Genomic DNA, 19,453 nt, shown 5'->3' with positions numbered 1-19,453 from the left:
GTTTCAGATCTGGCTGCAAGCAGCTGGGACTAGCACCCAGCAAACAAACCGGGTGCTCATGCATGGACGCAACCAACCCTGCAATTTATTCCTCAATATAGACAGGATAGAAATAGCTAACCTACTCGGGCCTTTCCTTCTCACTGAACTCTCGACCCAAAGGAAAAACAGCACAAGAGAAATTGGGGAGGAGCGGGGGTGGCAGTGCCTGACATCTCTGCACGAGCAAAGGGGCAGCCGCGCTGGGGAAGGAGGGCTGGAGCAGGGACCTGCAGGCACAGGAATGTCTTATTTCACCAGTAAGGAACCCATCAGCTCCTTAATCCACCCAGCATCCCTGAGAGGTGGGTGCTTGCAGATGGCAAAACCAAGACACATGGAGGTTTCAGGCCCAAGGCCACGGAGTGAGTCAGTACCAGAGCCAGGATTAGCATTTAGGGGGTCCTGGCACCTGCGGCAGGGCTCAGCCCACCCGGCCTCCTGCAGCAGGCTTGGGTTTCCTCTCCGAAGGCTCTGGGGTCCGAAGAGACCACCCTACCTCCTTCAGGGCATTCACCTGCCCCAGCCCTCCATCCAAAGAGGTCCGACAATGTGAACCACAGCAGCCCTGGACCATATCAGCCAAGAGATGGCAGGTTATGGGCTCTCTAAACCACTTACAGACACAGACACCAAATCTAAATGAAATTGCGGGAGCCCTGGAGGCTCCCACTGCCTACTGACTCCATTCAGAGCAAGGTGCTTCTGAGATGCTCTTTGAATTACTCTTTGCATTGATACACCACAGCAGAGAGATGACGCTGCGGAAACTGAGGCACCGAGGGAGTCGGAGACTTGCCCAAGACCAGAAGCAAACCCTGCGGCAGGGTCGGGCCCTTCAGCTGCAATAATCCGAGACTTCATTTAATCACAAAACCATTTCTCCCCTCTGCCCCAGGAGCCTGGTGTGCTTCATTCCCATTCTGATCAAAGCCAGCACGAGCTGTAAAATAAGGATGGTTTACAGTTATCTAATCATCAGCTTTTCAGTCCCTAGACACACTGGAGCCAAAGGTTTGAGTCCCATCAGGATTCACAACATAGTTTTGCTTTAGGAGGTTCCCTTCTGATGAGAGCTTTAAACTCCAGCTCTGCACTGGGGGGATGTTTAACAAGGAACAGACAGGTAGGTAAATGCAGCCCAGCCCCAAATTGTCTCTTTCTGCTCTGTTTTGAGGTCCACGATCTCCATCCTCTGCTCAGATGTCCTTGCACTCCAGGTCCAGGTTCTGCAACACGCTTCAGGACGTTTTTACATGGGAAGAGGCTGCTAATTTCATATTTAAACAGGCCCCAACCCTGATATCCCATCCCATGGCCCCAAGTGCTGACCCAATAGCTTGCACAACACCTCTTCATCTGGAGAAAATGGAGTGATTAATGCCAAGCAAAACACCTTTGCAAGCTGTCATGAGAAAGTGACTGTGTGAAGGAGAAGGGCTTAGCTAGTAACTTATAAAGCGCAGCCTTACTCAAGTTAACCCCACTCTAGCGGTAAACTCTTGAACACAGCCTGCTCTTTCTGGGCTGGGCATTAAGTCCTGTTTACAGCTGCGCCAGCAAAATCCAAGCAAGATGCAGAAAGCTGGAGCAGCTCTCCCTACGTTAAGCATGGCCCTAAAGACACAAGCATGCACACGGGTGCACAAAAAGACACGCTCACAAACCAGTTATCCTCCCTTTACATTATTTTGGTGCCTGGGCTTACTGAGATACCTAGAGACAGACTCGGGGAGTGTTTTCACGCTCCAGGACTTTGTCACACAGCATCTCTGCCCAGAGCTGGTGACATACAAGCCAGCCCCTGCCCTGGCATCCTTTGGACAAGCAGCAAGCAGGGCGGCGGCAGCAGCAACCCTTTGCACAGGCCTAGTCACCTCCTAAGACTGAAATGGGATTTCCAGGCTTGGGGTGGAATGGGAAAGTGGCTGTAAAACCCCCTTTCTTTTACCTTCTCCCTCTTCGGTGCAAGGGGAAGGATTTCACTGTATTTGCACAGCACCCTGCACAGGAGGCTTTGATCTCTTTGAAGCCTCCAGCTGGTACTTAGAGCCTCACTAAACTCTCATTGATCAGAAATACAATTAGAAGGGAGAAACAAAACCCCCAACCATCAGGCTGTTTTTTTTACAAAATATTTATTTTGTTATCTCCTTGCTTTTCTGGATGTCTCAGAAGAGCAGGAGTGAGATCAGAGTCAAATTGCCATGTCTACTTAGCAAAAGCATTCTGCTTGCTGTTTAGGGATGCCATTCCACACTCGGGCTTTTCTGCTGGAGCCAAATATTTATCATGTCTGGAGTAACTAGCTTGTAAAACACGGAGATGGGAAGTTTGTTTTGCTTGTTGAATAGGCTTTGAAGCAAAGTGCCTCTCACCTGCTTTGAACGCAGAGGTCTAAAAGCCCACCAGAGGTAAGCTGTGTTGGTGGTTACAGCAGGATCTAAGAAGATCCGCATTTTAGCTGGCGCTGAAGAGGCCAGCGTACAGACCCAACACATCTTAGACTACAGCAGCAAAGCTTAGCCCAGTTTCAAGCAAAGGAAAGACTCCACCTCTCTATAACACTACAAATATCCTCAAAGTCCAGCCCAAAAGAGCAACACAAATAGTTTCAGCCAAAAACCATGTTCTCTTTTTTGTTGTTTTCAAGCCCGTCTCCCCGCAAAAGAAAAGAAATCACAGCTGATTTTTTTTCCCATTGAACACTGAAGTATTCTGCAGAAACATCTCACATTTTTTCCAGCCAATTCAGAGCAACACTTGGTGCTAACCCAAAACCAGGACAAACATACACAACCCGTTTCACCATAAAGTGGAATATTCAGGGAGCCAACTCCGCAGCAAAGTCCTTATTGCTGGATCCTGTTCATCCCTGGCAAGGAGCCGATGAATTTGGGAAGGAATCTGGTTCATTTTGTCCAGTATAAGACGGATGTCAGAAGGCACAGACACAGCAACTTCAGCCCAATTCTCATCTGACAGCATCATTTCATCAATTTCAAAGCATCCTCTGAGCTCGCAGAGAAATCAGAGTCAGACCTGTACTCGTACATGCTTGTGTGCAACACACGTTGGGCTAGCTTAGCTCAACACGTTTCCTAAGAATTATATTCTTAAGTACAACCTGTATTTAAAACGCTGGAGACGCAGTCATCCACTCAGAGTGGAAGCAGAGAGAACTGGGAATGATGTTAATTCTCAAAAGTAAATAAAAAAACGCCGCTGGAAAGTCAGTGAAACAACAAGACACAGGCAGGTCAGCCCAAATGGTAAGGGAAGCTGGAAGAGGGCAGCAAGGGCCAGCCGGGGACACAGCTGGGGCTTGGAGGATTACAAGGCAGCGGGAGAGGAGCAGAGGGAGTTCAAGGGATCCAGGTCAGAGGGACATGTTTACGTGGATTTAAGGGAACAGAGTTGATGCAAGTCCCACGCTTTGGGCTTGGAGGAAGGTCTGATTCATACCAATGCCGAGTCATTTTTCCAGGTCAGCCTAAGGTCTTTGAAAGCAGGCTGACCAGCAATCCTGTCGCCACCTTTTACCGACTGCCCTTCAGCACAGGGACACCGGGTACAATCCAGACACAGGAAAGGTCTGAGCTTACCTGCCTTGGACCAAAGTCAGCTCCATCAACTCAAACAGAGCCTTGGAGACACAAGCGAAACACTGCACAGCCAGGGAGGTGCAACCCACTGCATTCGTGGGCTGGATATTCCCGGGAAGGACTGGAGCTGATCATTACAGGTTGAAAGCCAGTCTGCAAGAGCGAGCCGTGCCAGGAAGACAGCGCAAAATGGAAACTAACCCATCTAAGAAAGCAAATTGCAGAGCTCAGCAGTCACTGGGCAGCCGGGAGGATGCAGGGGTGGTAAAACAGCGGTGGGATAGGCTATGGTAATAGCTTTCCAATGGCTTGGGATTTTGTTGTAGGTTGTCCTGAGATTTTTCCAGCCAAACCCCTGCACTTAATGTACTTCGGATATTTGTACCCAGGTGTTATTGTTATTTTACCATGGTTTTATCATCATCTAATAAAGAGTGGGATTCCTTTTTGGCATCCTTCGCTCCTGCCTGCTCGCCTGCGTCCCAAAGCGACACACGGTCCCTGGCTTGCTTTCCATACTCACCATTTGCTAAATGCAAGGACGACCGAGAGGTACCCGAGCCCAGACTTGCAGCCCAATCCTGCAAAAACACACACAGCTCTGGGCACGTGAACCACCCCCATGATTTTGGTAGGCAGGGGTTAAGCAGCAGCAGCAAAGCCTTCATCTGACTATTGTGGGGGCTGCAGCTCCTTCAAGGAATCGGAGCAGCACGGAAAAGGCCAGCTGCGTGCAATGCCCACCCCTGGAGATACAACTGCAAGGTCGGGACCTAGCATCGAGTTGTGACACGCTGCAATTGCTAGAGGTGGGAGAGAAGGAACCTCCCTCCTTCAGATGCTGCAGGGGGAACAGAAGGGAAGAGGCTCTGTTTCACTCGGTGGGCAGGATAGCAGTGCTAAAGCAGCCTCTCCCTCCTCCCAAATTACTACTGTAAGCAAGTCTTAGACAAGATTGCACCGACCTCAGCTAGTTTTCCTTCTTACCCTGCACCAGCTATCCTGACCGTGAAACAGGGGCTGTTTCCACCGCATCCCTCCTCCAAGGGATGCTCCAGTGCCCCTGAAATAACTCCACTCAAACGCAGGAAGATCCCAGGGCAGGATCAGGCCTCCAGGGAATGCATCTTTTTCCCCACAATGGCTTGCAAATACTTGCTTGCAAGAAGTCCTAAAAAAAAAAAGCTGAATTCCAGTATATTCCATTACACCATATAGTCTCAGACTAGGGTTCCCAAGCATGCCTTCAATTTAAGCTTAATAAAGCTGTTATTGTCCAGTCATTAATGACTGCTTATTAAAAACATTTATTGCATATGGTGCTGAGAGATCTCACAGAGAGAGCCCGAGGCAACAATCCCTACCTCCACCCCATAGCATTTAATGAGAGATACATGTGTATGGGGCCATTAATTCACAGCAAGCATGTTTCTAATAAGCACTCGCGTCTCAGCTGAGGTAGCGTGCACGCATACCTGTACGTGCACTGACACAAGACGTAAATGAAATGCAGATTTAGAAACCGTGTTTTGACAGCATTAGCGGTTGCTTTGGGACAGGATGAAAACACCTTACAGTGCAACACCTAGCAAAAGTCAGGTTTTGCCCTACGTTAATAACAGTTTCAGAGATGTTCAGGATGGGCGATGGTCGGGGCAGTAGCCGGGGACGGTGCAAACCCCACTGCACCCTTCCCTGCTTCCCAGCATTGCCCCCTAGACACCAGGGCTACAGGCCCAAAAATGAACTTTATCCTAAGAGGTTGACAGACTCGCTGAGATCCAAAGATCGTATCAACATCAGGGAAAAAGCCCTGTGCAAACACCAGGCCTTTTACTTTGTGTTGACCAAGGATAAGAAGTGATCTGATATTAATGCGAGGCAAGCTGGCATCGCTGGATTTTACAAAGAGGACTCACAGAAAGAAAAAGCCTCCTGCATCCCAGAAATTGAATTGTCAATTCCATGTCTATAAAAAACACGGAGACTGCTGATATTGGTACCGTAATTCCAATTATTCAAATATCAAGACCCTCAGCCACACCGCAGATAAGAAGAGGCACACGAAGATGAAGAGGGAGACGGGGTTACAAGCAATCTGCCAGGAACGGCATCTTACCTTGGCACCCACCTCTCTGCTCTGTGTGCCCCAAATACCACGCAAAACCCGTGTCCCGAGGCACCAAAGGGGATGGGTCCACAACAGGAGAACTGTTTGGGATGGGGATTTCCTGTGAATTTTATGGGTGCTCTGTGCCCAACGCCCTGCTGAACACCTTGGGATCCACCAACCAGGCTAGCCGCCAGCTTATTTTGCGAGGGGGACATTTGTCCCTCTCTGGGACTAATTTACCCTAGCAAATAATGTCATCTTGGATGCACAAGACATCGACCCCCATCAGCATCACTTCACCCACCTCCCCAGAGCCACCCAGCCCACTTGTCCAGGTTTATTTGCTCAGCTCAATGAGCCTTGCTGTGTCTGTCAGTGGGGATTTTTTTGAGGCCTGACTTTTGGAGCATTCAAAAATGCTTCCCCCCCCACCTCCCCCCCCTCCAGCTTTCCCTTTCTGTTTTCCCTCGAAGGAGCTTAGCCAGAGGTTGGGGGTAGGAGGGGAAACGCTGCCAGAAAAGCTCCTAACAACCCTCTTTGGAGACAGGGTTTATACACTCAGCTGTCCCTTGTAAACTAAGCCCTGTGTGAGTTTTTTTTTTTTTTCCCCAAACCTTTCAATCCCCCCACCCTGCCCTCACCCCTCCTGCTTTGCTCACACTGCAAGTATGCAGAAAAAAAAATACTTTGGTACAAGAATGTTCTTTTGTGCTGCAGGAGAGGGGGTAAGAGGAAAAATAAAACAACCCGGGCTGCAAAAAAAGGCAGAGGGGAGGCATCAATATCTCCTTGGCTGTCCTTTCCTGGAGGGCTCTGCTGGAAAGAGAAAGGTCCCCCTTCCAGACCCAGGTCCCCCAGACCACAGTGCAGCCAAAAACCTGTTGCTCACCACCATGGCAACATCACCGCCACCAACTGTAAGTGGAAGTGACAGCACGGGGGGTTTCTGCTGGGATCGTTTTCCTGCAGCCTGTGCACTGGGGGGTTCAAATAATGCCTGAACACGGACAAGGTCAAGGTCTACAAAAGGAGCAGTCCTTGGTGGGCACTACTGATCCTGAGATCATAGAATCATTAAGGTTGGAAAAGACCTCTAAGATCATCGAGTCCAACCGTCGACCCAACACCACCATGCCCACTAAACCATGTCCCTAAGCGCCACATCTACACGTCTTTTAAATACCTCTAGGGATGGGGACTCCACCACTGCCCTGGGCAGCCTGGTCCAATGTTTCACCACTCTTTCAAGTAAAGAAATTTTTCCTCACGTCCAATCTAAACCTCCCCTGGCGCAACTGGAGGCCGTTTCCTCTCGTCCTATTGCTTGTTACTTGGGAGAAGAGACCGACCCCCACCTCGCTACAACCTCCTTTCAGGGAGTTGTAGAGAGCGATGAGGTCTCCCCTCAGCCTCCTCTTCTCCAGGCTGAACAACCCCAGTTCCCTCAGCCGCTCCTCATCAGACTTGTTCTCCAGACCCCTCACCAGCCTCGTTGCCCTTCTCTGGACACGCTCCAGCACCTCGACGTCCTTCTTGTAGTGAGGGGCCCAAAACTGAACACAGTATTCGAGGTGCGGCCTCACCAGGGCCGAGTACAGGGGCACGATCCCTTCCCTAGTCCTGCTGGCCACACTAGTTCTGATACAGGCCAGGATGCCATTGGCCTTCTTGGCTGCCTGGGCACACTGCCGGCTCATGTTCAGCCGGCTGTCGACCAGCACCCCCAGGTCCTTTTCCGCCAGGCAGCTTTCCAGCCACTCTTCCCCAAGCCTGTAGCGCTGCATGGGGTTGTTGTGGCCCAAGTGCAGGACCCAGCACTTGGCCTTGTTGAACCTCATACAGTTGGCCTCGGCCCATCGATCCAGCCTGTCCAGGTCCCTCTGCAGAGCCTTCCTACCCTCGAGCAGATCAACGCTCCCACCCAACCTGGTGTCATATGGACACCAAGGAATGGAGCAGGAAAGGGGAGTCCTGTGCAGGTTGGGGAGAGATTGCTCCTCCCTGGAAGCAGGGATGCTCCATTCATGTTCATTGGGTGGAACCTCACTTGTTTTAGCTGTAGAGGGGACCCGTCCCGCTTGCATGCCTCTCGGTGCGCATGGGGAGGAGAGAAGACAGCCACCGTCCCCACAGGACCTGACATGGCCCAAACCCTTTGGAAAAGGGAAACACTAAGCACTTTGTCTTGGAGCGGGATTAAAATAAAAAAGCAGAATTCGCTCTGTTGCGGCCAGAGCAGATGTGTCAGCACAGCAAGTCTCCAGGGCGAAGGATTTCTGGCTCTGGCTGGGACGGACTCACAGAGCAGAAGAAGAGGGTCCCAGAAACGTGTGTCCCTGCTGACCAGATGTGTGTTCTCTGCACGCCTGGGAGAAGAAACTCCAGCTAATCCAACCGAGCGGGGGAGCCGCTGTCACCTCCCTGCCTTGCCAACCCCAGGCGGGATGAAGCACAGGGGATGGCAGCAGATGCCCTGCCAGGAAGCTGGCAGCACCAAGCATTACTCAGAGCATCCTTAGCACGGCCCACGTCCCCCTGCCCCCGATGAGCTCAGGAAAAGCTCAGGGCCGGGGGATGCTGTCCCAGGAGCCGTCACACCACGCGAAGGCATCGCCACTATCAAAGCAGGTGTGAGCCTCCACGCCGGGGTCTCGCTGTCCTCCCGGCCGCTTGCTGACATCTGGGTGATAGACGAGCACCATTACTCCAGCTACGCTGCCTCCCCAGCACAGCCCGGGCCCCGAGCCCAAGAGTTTCCCTCCCTGAGTTAATGGAAATATTATACACATGGAGCTGGCCCCTTCCCAAAGACACTCCTGCCTTGCAGAGGGAGCCACTCCTCGCTGCTCTCTGCTCTGCAGATGGATGCACTGGAGGGGGAAGGAGGGAAGAAGGAGCCAAGAGCCATTCGACAGGCAGCAGGACATGGCGAAGAGCACTTGCCTGTCCTCCTCAGCACAGGCTGTGTCTGTAAGGTAGGGGCAGGAAAAGAACCGGCCATCTCCTGCATCCCAGAAAGGCTCTTTCCAAGATGGTCGGGCAAGGACAACCCCCAGGGCTCACCCATCACTTCAGGCACGAGGTGCCAAAAACAGCGGGACTCATCCCTTCCCTGGTTGTCCCATACTGAGGTGCCGAGAGAGATAAAAACCCCCTAACATCCCATGAGTCCAAGCTTCACGTGGTACAACGAGCCAAAATTCAAGACAGAAGAGGTCAGAAAGATTTCTGCCATCAGAGCATCCCTGGCAGCTCCACAATGCCTGCGGCTGCTTTTAAACCACGTGCAATGCACTGGCCTTCCATCCCAGCTATGGAGTCCAAACGTGAGGAGGGTCTTGTTTTTATTAAAATGTTTTACATCTTTTATAACCTCTCTGCCAGCTGGACAGCTGCGCTCTCAGGGCAATTATATGCATCATCTAAACATCATCTAAAGTGAAAGGACTTCATTTAATTAGGTTATTTAAGTGACATGTTTGATGGGAAAAGCCAAGCAGGCTTAACAGGATATTTAATGCTCACGTTAGTTTGCATGCATATAGAACATTATCTGAAAGCCTCGGAAATTAATGGCAAGACTTCTATTGACTTCAGAGGCTGCAAACCAGATGTCGGCAAAGAAGTGATCAGAGAGATGATACAGGGAGCTGCCACCTGAAGAGCGCGGGCACCGCTGCCGCGCAGGAGGTTGCCGAAGGGGAACTTTCACTTTGGTCAGAAGTCTGCGGTTTTTCTCCCCTACACAAATAGTACCGCCACAAGTTTCACCAAATTGGTTTTTTTCCTCCTGCTTTTCTCCCGATTTCCTCTATGTGGAAAAGAAATCGGAAGGAGACTTTAAAAAGGGAAAATTCCTTCCCTTCAGCAAAACCAAACCTGAAAGCTCATCTGTTGTTGAAAAATAAGAAGTCTGGTATTTTGTACCAAAACAAACGGAGGTGTAGTTCCGATTCTTTCAACTCCTTCCTCCCATATCCAAAAAGCCTAAACCAAAGTGCAGATTTCGAGCTAATTTTAGGAGTGTGACAGAAAATACTTCCAATTTCAATACCCTCTAAAAACCATGCTCTGCAGGTGCAAAAGGCAGAAGATGCACAGGGCATCTGCCGATGGGAAGGTACAATCTCAGGCATCACGGTGACAAGCACAGGATTAAAGACCTCTTTGCACAGACAAGCTGCATTTAACCTTATCAGATGGTATTATATCCGTTCTGCTGGAATACAGCTAGCCAAAACAGCTTCTCTTTCTGCATAGGCAAACAATCTGTGCTGAGAGTTAAGAGCCAGTATTATCCCTCTGAAACACCGAACAGCAACTGCAGAGAAACAGAGAAAAGAGAGAACTGTCCTGTATGGCATCTTGAGAACCAGGTAGGAAAAGACACATCTGTAACACTTAAAAGGGAAATTATTGGAAAATTTTCAGATTTCATGAGCTGCGTAAAGGGTTTCAAAACAGCTTTTTACTTTTTCCTAGCGGACGCCGCTTCTAACAATTCCCAGTTTCTCATGGAGAATGAGAAGCTAAGCTTTCATCTTTTTCCTAGACACAACCCAAACTTATTTCAGTAACGCAGCACCTAGAAGTCCTAGTGCTGGACTAAGACCCTTCCTGCCAGGCAGCAGAAGGCATCTGGCATCCCCCTGCGATGCCCCTCTCCTGCAGCCCCTCTGCCCAGGGCAGCGAGCTTTACATGGCGAGCAGCTCCTTTTCTTTTCCCTCGGCCCCTTCCAGCCCAGGAGGGCAGCCAAAAGTGTCAGCAAGTGAGTCACCAGCAATGGAAAGACTTGTGCCGCTAAGCCCAGCTCCTGGCCCTGGCTCTTACAAGTGACACAACCATTTTGGCACTTGGCCCTCGCTCTCTTTAATCTATAGCCCCCGTCGCTTTGCCCTGGAGGTCTCTCTTAATGTCGCATACACACACATGCCTTGGTCCCCTTCTCTCCCCACCGCCGCAGGACAACAGTCCATGGGGCTGAAGGAAGAAAAACAGAGGTGCCTCTTGAAGCTGCAGGAGCTGGTCTTAAATCCTGACACTTTTTGCGACATAAAAAGTTTTTTTTGGGGGGAAGAACCAAGCTAAGAAAAGTAGTAAAAGCCTCATGCTTGTCAGGAAGGTAGCAGGGAGCTTAATGCCAGCCCTGGCAATTTCCTGGCCGTGGGCAGCCTACAGCTGTGGGACTGCCCTTTAAAATAGGTACAAAAGGCAGTGCACTGGAGGCAGCCAAGAGCAAGTGAAATGGGAAATATTACACACTCATCATTAGTGGGTAATCTGCGCAGACAGGGAGGGCTGCGGGCAGGGGAGGGAAAGGGTACGGGCACAGCGGCAGCACTGGAGCTGGGGTGCAAATGCCCCCAGGAATAGCCTAGAGTGGGGTGTGTTCAGCACGTGATGGCTGCCACAGGATTTGGACTGGAAGCACAGCTCAATGCTAACGGCAACGACATTAAGACTCCTGACATGCCACACGGTCCCTGTATGAAGACATCGACCCAGATGTTTACCAGTGCATCTTTTATAAAGGATAGTTTTCATTATCCTTCAGCACACAGACCTGATTTGATGCACTACCCCACCTCACGCTGTCTACTTTCCTGTTTATAACCCGCCTCTCCCAGCCGAGACAGCTATTCCCTAACTCCGGTTGCGCTGGCTTTAGCTTCCAGCACTGGCTCTTCCTAGTCCATCTGTAAAAGCTCAGCATAATCTGTAAGGCCTGTGCATTTACACGCAGCAGAGGTTTAAGCAAGGAGAAAGTGTTTCCAGCAGATTCAGGAGAGTTCAACATGCCACTTCCAAACCCAGCAGAATCCCAGGGAAACCTGCCTGTGGCACTTCGGGAGGTCTGTGGGGAGGAAAACAGCCCTGGAAAAAAATAAAAGCCTGAGAAATTTACTGAGCTTGGCTTGGTACATGGTTGTGGATCAGAGCTGGGTAAATGAAGATCTCAGGAAAAGGTTGGTTTGGCTCAAGCCAAAACAAACTCTTTCCAAAAATGAATAAAGAAACTGAAAACCAGATCCATGAATAGCCTCAGTCCCTTCCCTGCTGTTTCCAAAACTGCACTTTTGGCAAATTAACTTTTTGGACCTCCTACAATGAAATAACCACTGCCGAAAACGAACAGAGGAACAGAGAGCACGTTCAAATAAACACTCTCCTTGTGTATATTTGAATCTTTCATCATGTACGAAGTTTCTCTGTAGGACTTTTATTTGTATTTGTAAACTTTGAGATAAAGGTACTCGGAAAGTTTACTTCTTTCTAACATCACACATCCAAATAACCGGGGAGCACAAATCCCGTACAGACCTGTTTACCTTTTCCCCATATTTCTTACTTCAATATCCTCCTGCCCAAAACCAACAACAACAAAGCAAACGGAGGAAACTGAACACAAACAACCTTGTTAGCGTGATGCTGGTCTGCAAGAAGTTCAAGGATACAATCTACAAATCCAGCCACGAGACTCCAGAAATGATTGCGGGATTGGCAGCAGCAAGAGATTAATCACGTTTAATGATACTTTACTTTCCACCATCAAATTAATTCAGGTCTTCACGAACCATTTGATTTCAAAATGGGTGAAGAAAACTGGCAGCAAGATACACCACAAATGGGACTGCTGGGTTCAGTGTAAGCCCACGGTCGTCGAGCGTTAGATCCCTGGATCCTCACACAGTGCAAAACAGGCCAGTAGCCTGATGGGAAATGGCTTTGAGATGAAAGAAATCCCAAGCAATCACCAAATAGAGATGAGAGAAGGCCAAGTACGTCCATCTATCTTTGCACCATGAAATGCAAACTCAGAAAAGACAGTCTGGAGACGCACATCAGTGTCTCCAAATTGTTCAGCCCAGCCTCCTCCGTTACAAAAAGCATCCCAAGAACTGTATCCAGTTATAATTTTACCTGTCAGCAGTGAAACAGGGCACTTCTATTTTTTTTTGTCCTAATAAACACTTACTGCAGAGGACAAAGTCTGTCAACTGGCCCAAAATGCAGGATATGTACAGACCTATTTCAAGTGCTTCTCACCAGGGAGAAGTGATTTCCACTATTTACACCTCACCCAGGCTCCTACCAGATGGTTTTTAGGGGAAACCTATGGGGTGCAGGCAATGCACAGCCTCCCTGAACAAAGGGGATGCCAAAGCTCCTCTTGCGATTGACTCCTTTTCTGTTTAATAATGGAACAAGAAGAAAAAGAACACAGGGGAAAAAATAATAACCACATTCCTTCAAAAAACTCCTCAAAGACTTTCCTTGTGAATTATATGCACAGAAAATCATTTGTGTGGGCCCTTATTTTATCAAAACCATCCCACTTCCTATGTCAATAAAGGGCCATTACCGGTTACATGATATTTCTGGCTTGTAACTTGATGTCTTGCCCATATTTCTTTGCACTGGAATCAAAAGTGTCTTGTCTGTGAAGCGTGGGTCAAATAATCTGGGTTTTACAGTTGTTGGCAGCTCAGAGATTGGGTTTTTTTGTTTGTTTTCCCTTTCACAATCGCTTGCTTTCTTAAACCAGTCAACATCTCTGCCCTTGGTTATCTCTTCTCTCCAGTAAAGCAACCCCCCCTAATGAAAACCCTGATATTACACACCACACATCCAGGAGAAGTCTCTGTTGATTGCAGCAGGAGCCACGGGCATGGAAACCCACCCAGCCCTAAGCACTTGCAGGTATTTTGGGGGACTGTCAACAAGGAATATAACCAGGGACTTAGCAGGTTCCAAGTGGTTGGCAAACACCCTGTATCAGGCTGAATCCAGGGTCTGATCCTGCCTCAAGAGACCACTTCCTTCCTCTTGGATACACAAATCAAGAGTAATTTCCCCCCAAACTGACGGGGTTACACTAGCGTAGGACCAAGCGAGAAGGGGAAGAGATGCCCTGCTGCATCCCTGCTCCAGGATTAATTTTCTGACCCCTTCAGCTTTGCGATAGTTTCAGATCCTAGACGGCAGCTCTGCAACAGTAGAGCTTTGCTGGCTCACAGCAACAAACGGGGCTTCGTCAGGTTTTATTAATTGCACTGTAACTACCTCCGCATTGATGTTGCTCTTTGTAGTGCTTTCTTAGTCTCTGGGAGCTGCCGATATTGCGTCTCTCCTCTCGGGCCATTTGATATCATGATACATCTGATTCTCCTCAGCGCCTTTCTGTGCTTTTCCTGCTGATTGCGGTCCCTCCCATTGCCTTTGTAATTCTTTACCTCTGTGCATCAGCAGCGCAGAGGCTTCCTCCGACTTTCAACCAAAGCCAAAATTGTCCTTGTCCAGCTGGGTCTGCCATTAGTTTTATTTTAGTTTCATGTCCGTCTCGCTCCGGCGGATGGGGATGAGGCAGATGCTTTGCTGTGGGGCTGCAGTCAGGCTCCACACTCCTCTCCTTAGCTTAGGAAGCACCGTAAGCAGGCCTGGGTTACAAATTTCTCCAGATTGTTTTAAATCTGGAGGGGGGGAAACTGCAGAGTACCTGGGATCCTAGCTTTGCTGCCTCAGTTCACAGTTTAAGGGAGAAATAAGGGCCCTCGTGTTTATTTCACAGCTCTCCAGGGGCTCTTCCAGTGCTACATTAAGTGAAAACAGATGAACTGAACACACTAACCTCTTTGGGACACTGTCTCCAAACCTCTTTGAAGTCAACATCCTTGAAGGAGCATCCAATTCCCTGAAAGGTGAGGTTATTCCTAATGAATCTCGCCAGGGGAGCAAGAAAAGGGAGGTGGAATTTTTGCACATGCAACTGAGAATCCTGGAGATGGCTTTTGGCTGGGCTGCGCTAATAAATAAGGACTAATTTTTGAGAGCATAACTCATGCTGGTGGGAGATAAGAAAGGAATGCAAGTTCCCTCCGAGACCAGCCTAGGAGAGAATTATCCTCTGAGATCAGAGCAGAAATCATCGAGTCAACAGCAGAGGCCAGTCACCAATAATAAATCCAACCTCGGCAGAGCAGACCTCGAATCAGCGGAGCGAGGCACCGTCCCACCCGGCAGGCAGCAGGAAAGCAGGAGGCATGCCAAACTTGTCCCGGAGCAAGAGTTTGGTGTTTGCAACACAAACTCCATTTAAACAGCAGGCCATTTATCTCTGCTATATGAAGCAAACGCATTCCTCCAAGGTGAGGCAAGGGCTCCGCGGACGGGAAACAGTGCTCGTCCTTCCAGTAGTGGTTTCAGGGGCACTCCTGTTTGGGGAACTGTCAGGGAGTCAGGTCCAAGTGGTTTAAAGCTGGAGGGGCTCCCAAGAAGCCCAGCACTTCTCCGCACCCATCAGAAGTGAGCCTCCTGGTTGCCCTGCTCTGCCCGCTCCTCGTTTACCTCCTTTACCAAGTGACCGAGGTTCAACCAGCATTTCGAGAAAGCGCACCACTGCTTAGAGACCCTCATATTTCTCCTGAAAAACTACATCTTCCTTTGCTCTTAGTTAAGCTTTTCAATTGATTGAAACTGTTGTCCACCTTGGATCTTGGAGATGTCAGGTAACCTTTATCCCACCACCTCCAGGCTTGCCTACATCATGTTACTGATGTACAACCCCCATCCCCGATCACTCAGTTATTCAGAAACCCTGGATAATGTGAATTAACCTCCTTGCCCTTTCCTTCACGCTCTGGCTGCCTAAATCTTCCCCCTCTATAACTTTCACCAGAGGAGGGTTTTCACCACTACCTGTCTTAAATGATACCGCAATTCTGGCCCGCGTGGCTAGTTTGTCCCACCCTATTCACTTATAACAAGGCGATTCTCCAATATGTGGCTAAAGTACCTCCTGACTCATACCCATGCGCCCAGTATTCATCTGTAATGGAGAAATTAACTTTTAGTTGGGAATCCTGACCCAAATTCTGTAATCTGAACAGCCAAAAACTTGGGAAATTCTTCGTGTCTGTCCTGACCCTTCCAAACCCAAATCTGGGTTTTAAAGGAATTTAGGTCTTGTAATCCTAGGTACACACTCAGAAGCCTGCCAAATACAAAACCACATCCAATCCATGGGTGTAAAAAAAAAGAGGCATTCTGCAGGATGTTTCCCATTCCCCCTGCTCTTCCACAGAACCCCCGTTCCCGGTCTCCGGGGGCTGCATATGCATCTTCCCTCTCCTCACCTGTTATGACATTTTTTTGGCAGCCAAACCTTCGCTGTGGCGGGAGAAATGGGCTGACAGAATTCCTAGTGCAGCCTGGTCCCTTCCTGCCGTTTCGGGACGCTCACTGGTTTCACTCTTGCCGCTCCGTGCTTCGTAACGTCACCACAGCCAGGTGACATCATGGTCAGGGATTATGAAATACTCTTCCTTGCTGGCCAGGTGGGGCACGACAGCAAAGAAACACGTATTATGGGGATAGAAATAAATGACAGCTACACTACACTGCAGCAATCCTACTGCTGGTACCGCTGTAAATCCCACCAGTTACAGTAGAGTGTCCTCACTCAACTGATCTATACATCCAGCCTCCGAGTATGCCACTTCGATACGGTATCATAGAAAACAGCTCGTTCTCGTCTCTCATCTTTGCTGTCAAGTGCGGTGTGGACTAAAGGGAGCTGCAGCAAAGCAGCAGCTTGTTAATGTTGGAGGGGCTAGTGGCTTGTCTTGGTGGATGCCTCTTCCTTGCTCCACACAGAAGATGTTTGTCTCAACTGCTTCTAGGATCCTGCCCAACATCTAATAAGGGCTTGTTGACACAGGACACTAGGGAATAGCCATCTGATTGCTCCTGGATTGTATTAGCTTAATGGTATCAAACTCCTGTGTGGGGTTATGTTCGAATCTTCGTCTGCTTTGGGAAGCCTGGGGTCTACGCAGCCCTCCCGTGTGCTCTGACTCGCTCAACTTGGATTAACACCTTCAGTTAACTCGGAAAAACCTTTCTGAAAGTTTTGGCACAGGCAAGCCAAGATCTTTGCTCCCTTTACACAGCGTCAGAGACAGCAGGACACACGAGGACAGTGTTGACTGAGCATTAGACCTCGTGTCAGGTCAGACTCCCTCCCTGGCCGGATCTTCTCTCTGATGGGAGCAGGACCGAGCAGCAGTGAAGCCAGAGAGTCAAGAAGTCCTGATTTAAAATTGGACACCTGCCTAACCAGGGAAGACAGCAGAAAGACAGTGCTGCTCCAGAGGACTCACAGTTGTGCAGGGAGAGGAGGACCGGGGGCTGAGTTTTCCTCCTGCTCCCCTACCCCGTCTGTACTGGGACAGAGGGAAAGGGACACCACAGACTACTGAAAAGGGAGAGCTGAAAAACCACCCAGCTCTTCCCCACGGATCAGACTGTGATGCTGGAGCGCTCGCTGCACCTGCTCTGTATTTATAGCTCGCTCTAGTGGGAAAAAGTCAAGGCGATGGGACTGTGGAGAAAACAGGGTGGGAAAACCAGATCTCAGCTATGCAACACTGCATTTTTCTACAAGCATATTAAATAAAATCTTCTATATTAAACCAAAGCCACATTGTTGAAATCCTAAGGGGCTAATCCAGTTTCCTATCTAATTCCGCATCTCCCCAGTGCATCTTTTAACAGGCTCTCAGAGATGTGCTCTAAGCAAAGGGAAAGACACGAAAAAAACCACAGCAATCCTTTAGCCCACGTGTCTTAAAAATTATAAAGGAAAGCTTCCTTGATAGCGAGATATTTGGGGCTTTGCTGGAGCTTTTTACATATCGGAAAACATGCTGTTGTAAGGCAGTTACCCAGTGTATTGTCAAATTGGCAAAGACGGGTCAAATTCTGCCACGGCAGGCACTGGGAAATCCGTTTCTGGAATAGGAGTGTGTGTATTAATGAAAGTCGCAGCACCTATGAAGCTAACAAACTGAGTTTCAGCATCGGCTTTCCCATTTACTGGCCACCACACTCTCTGCTCAACACACAGCAGTTGCTATCGGCTCAGTAACATACTTGCAGGAAGGGCTCATTTCAGAGCAACGGGCTCTTCTTGGGACCTCAGCTCCCAGCAGTGACTCTCTGTGGCCAGATCTTGCAAGCCATCAGTCAGCACATCCCGACCGACAGGAAAATCACCTGCATCTTTTACTGCGAGAGCCACGTCTCTCAGTAAGACAGAATAAGAGGAATAACCTCACCCAAGAAGGGAAGGAGGACTTCCTGGGACACACATCACTTCAAGCATACCTTGGGCTCAATGAACCGTCTTCCCAGTTTCAAATGCACCTTGTTAGTTCCAGTGGGACCGTGCCAACACGACTGAGGACCCAACTCAGCCTGCTACCTGGACTCCAATGCCTCCAAAGTCACTTTTTCCAAAGCCTGTTTTCCCCATTCACCACCCTGCCATAAAAAACCTGCAAACACCCAACATTAAAAACCTGCTGGGAACGCACTGGGATTTGTAGCAGCAGACACCAGCCAACATGACAGAGACCTCACCAAATAGCTATGCAAAGAGCTCTATTTTTAAACCTTCTTCGCCTTGACTACCTATTAACTCCTCTTCTCCTGGGGCGAGGTGCAGAGATTCCTCTAAGTCTGCAGAAAGCAACAGCCCCGATTCCTGCCTTTTAACCTTTACGATTTGTTTTCATCTCCAGGAGGGAGAACTGCACCCCCTGGACTCCATTTCGAGGCCCGGCTGTGTTAGTTTTGGACAGGTCCTGAGCCGTTTCATACTTTGCACTGGCACGGACTTGTTATACCAGCTGCTTAATAACAACACACCTGTATGCAAGCTGGGTCTGGGGGCTGCAAAGTAACCAAGCAGCCGTCTTAATTATTGCGGGGTGACACAGTGATGTCGGCATGACCTCATGGTTTACTTTAGCCGGATGATCTGATACGATGAAGCGCACATGTTTTCTCAGCTGTCCGTGGCCCCTCCAGGAGACGGGACTGACCCGTGGGCTAAACCTCTGGTCTGGAGGTGGACACCTGTATGTAGGAACCGGAGCCGTTCACCCATCCTTAATGAAGTTGCATCTCCTCCCTGTTGATGTATAATCAATTTTCCTCTTGGAAAGATTTATTCAAAGTGGTTTTGGGTTTAGTTTGGCTTTCAAAACCGATGAAAAGACTCTAATTCTCTCTTTTGGAAATCTGTGCCTTACTACGGCTGCCTACAACGGGCCAGGAAACTACAAACCCAATGGCATCCACATAAAGGCTGGCAAAACATCTCTGCAGCAAGCTGAAGGCTTGTGCAGGAAAATATGAAGACATTTACGTAATAATTATAACTCACACTCGCACAGAACCTTTCAGCAGAGGATTAAAAAGCACTTTGCAAACATTATCAAACACAACTCTTCTACGAGGTAGGTATGATTCCTCCTTTCTCTACAGGAGAAGCCAAGGCAGAGAGGTGTTTTTCCAGCCCGTATTTTCAGAAGGCAGCCTGCACACGTGGAGGCCTCGGCGTTTGGATGCTAAAAATGATGTCACAGGAGGCCTGACTTCCCCGCTGGATTCAGCGCCTGCATTTCACAGAGGTGACAGCTTGGGTTGCTATGATCGATATCCTCACGAACCGGCTCTGAAATGTTTTGAGAAAGGCAACTAAGGGGCTCGTGCACCAGAGAGCAGTGGCCACTTTTGCAAATAAGAACGTAAAAGAAACTTTAAAGTTTGGACCATCATCCAGGAGTTGTAGTTACCAAAGCTTGGGTAGAAATGCATTATTTCAGCATTATTATTGTGCTAGCTAGGAGA

Source organism: Aptenodytes patagonicus, chromosome 23 (assembly GCF_965638725.1).
Source record: "Aptenodytes patagonicus chromosome 23, bAptPat1.pri.cur, whole genome shotgun sequence".
Classification (NCBI taxonomy): Eukaryota; Metazoa; Chordata; class Aves; order Sphenisciformes; family Spheniscidae; genus Aptenodytes; species Aptenodytes patagonicus.
Note: the sequence above shows the minus strand (reverse complement) of the source record.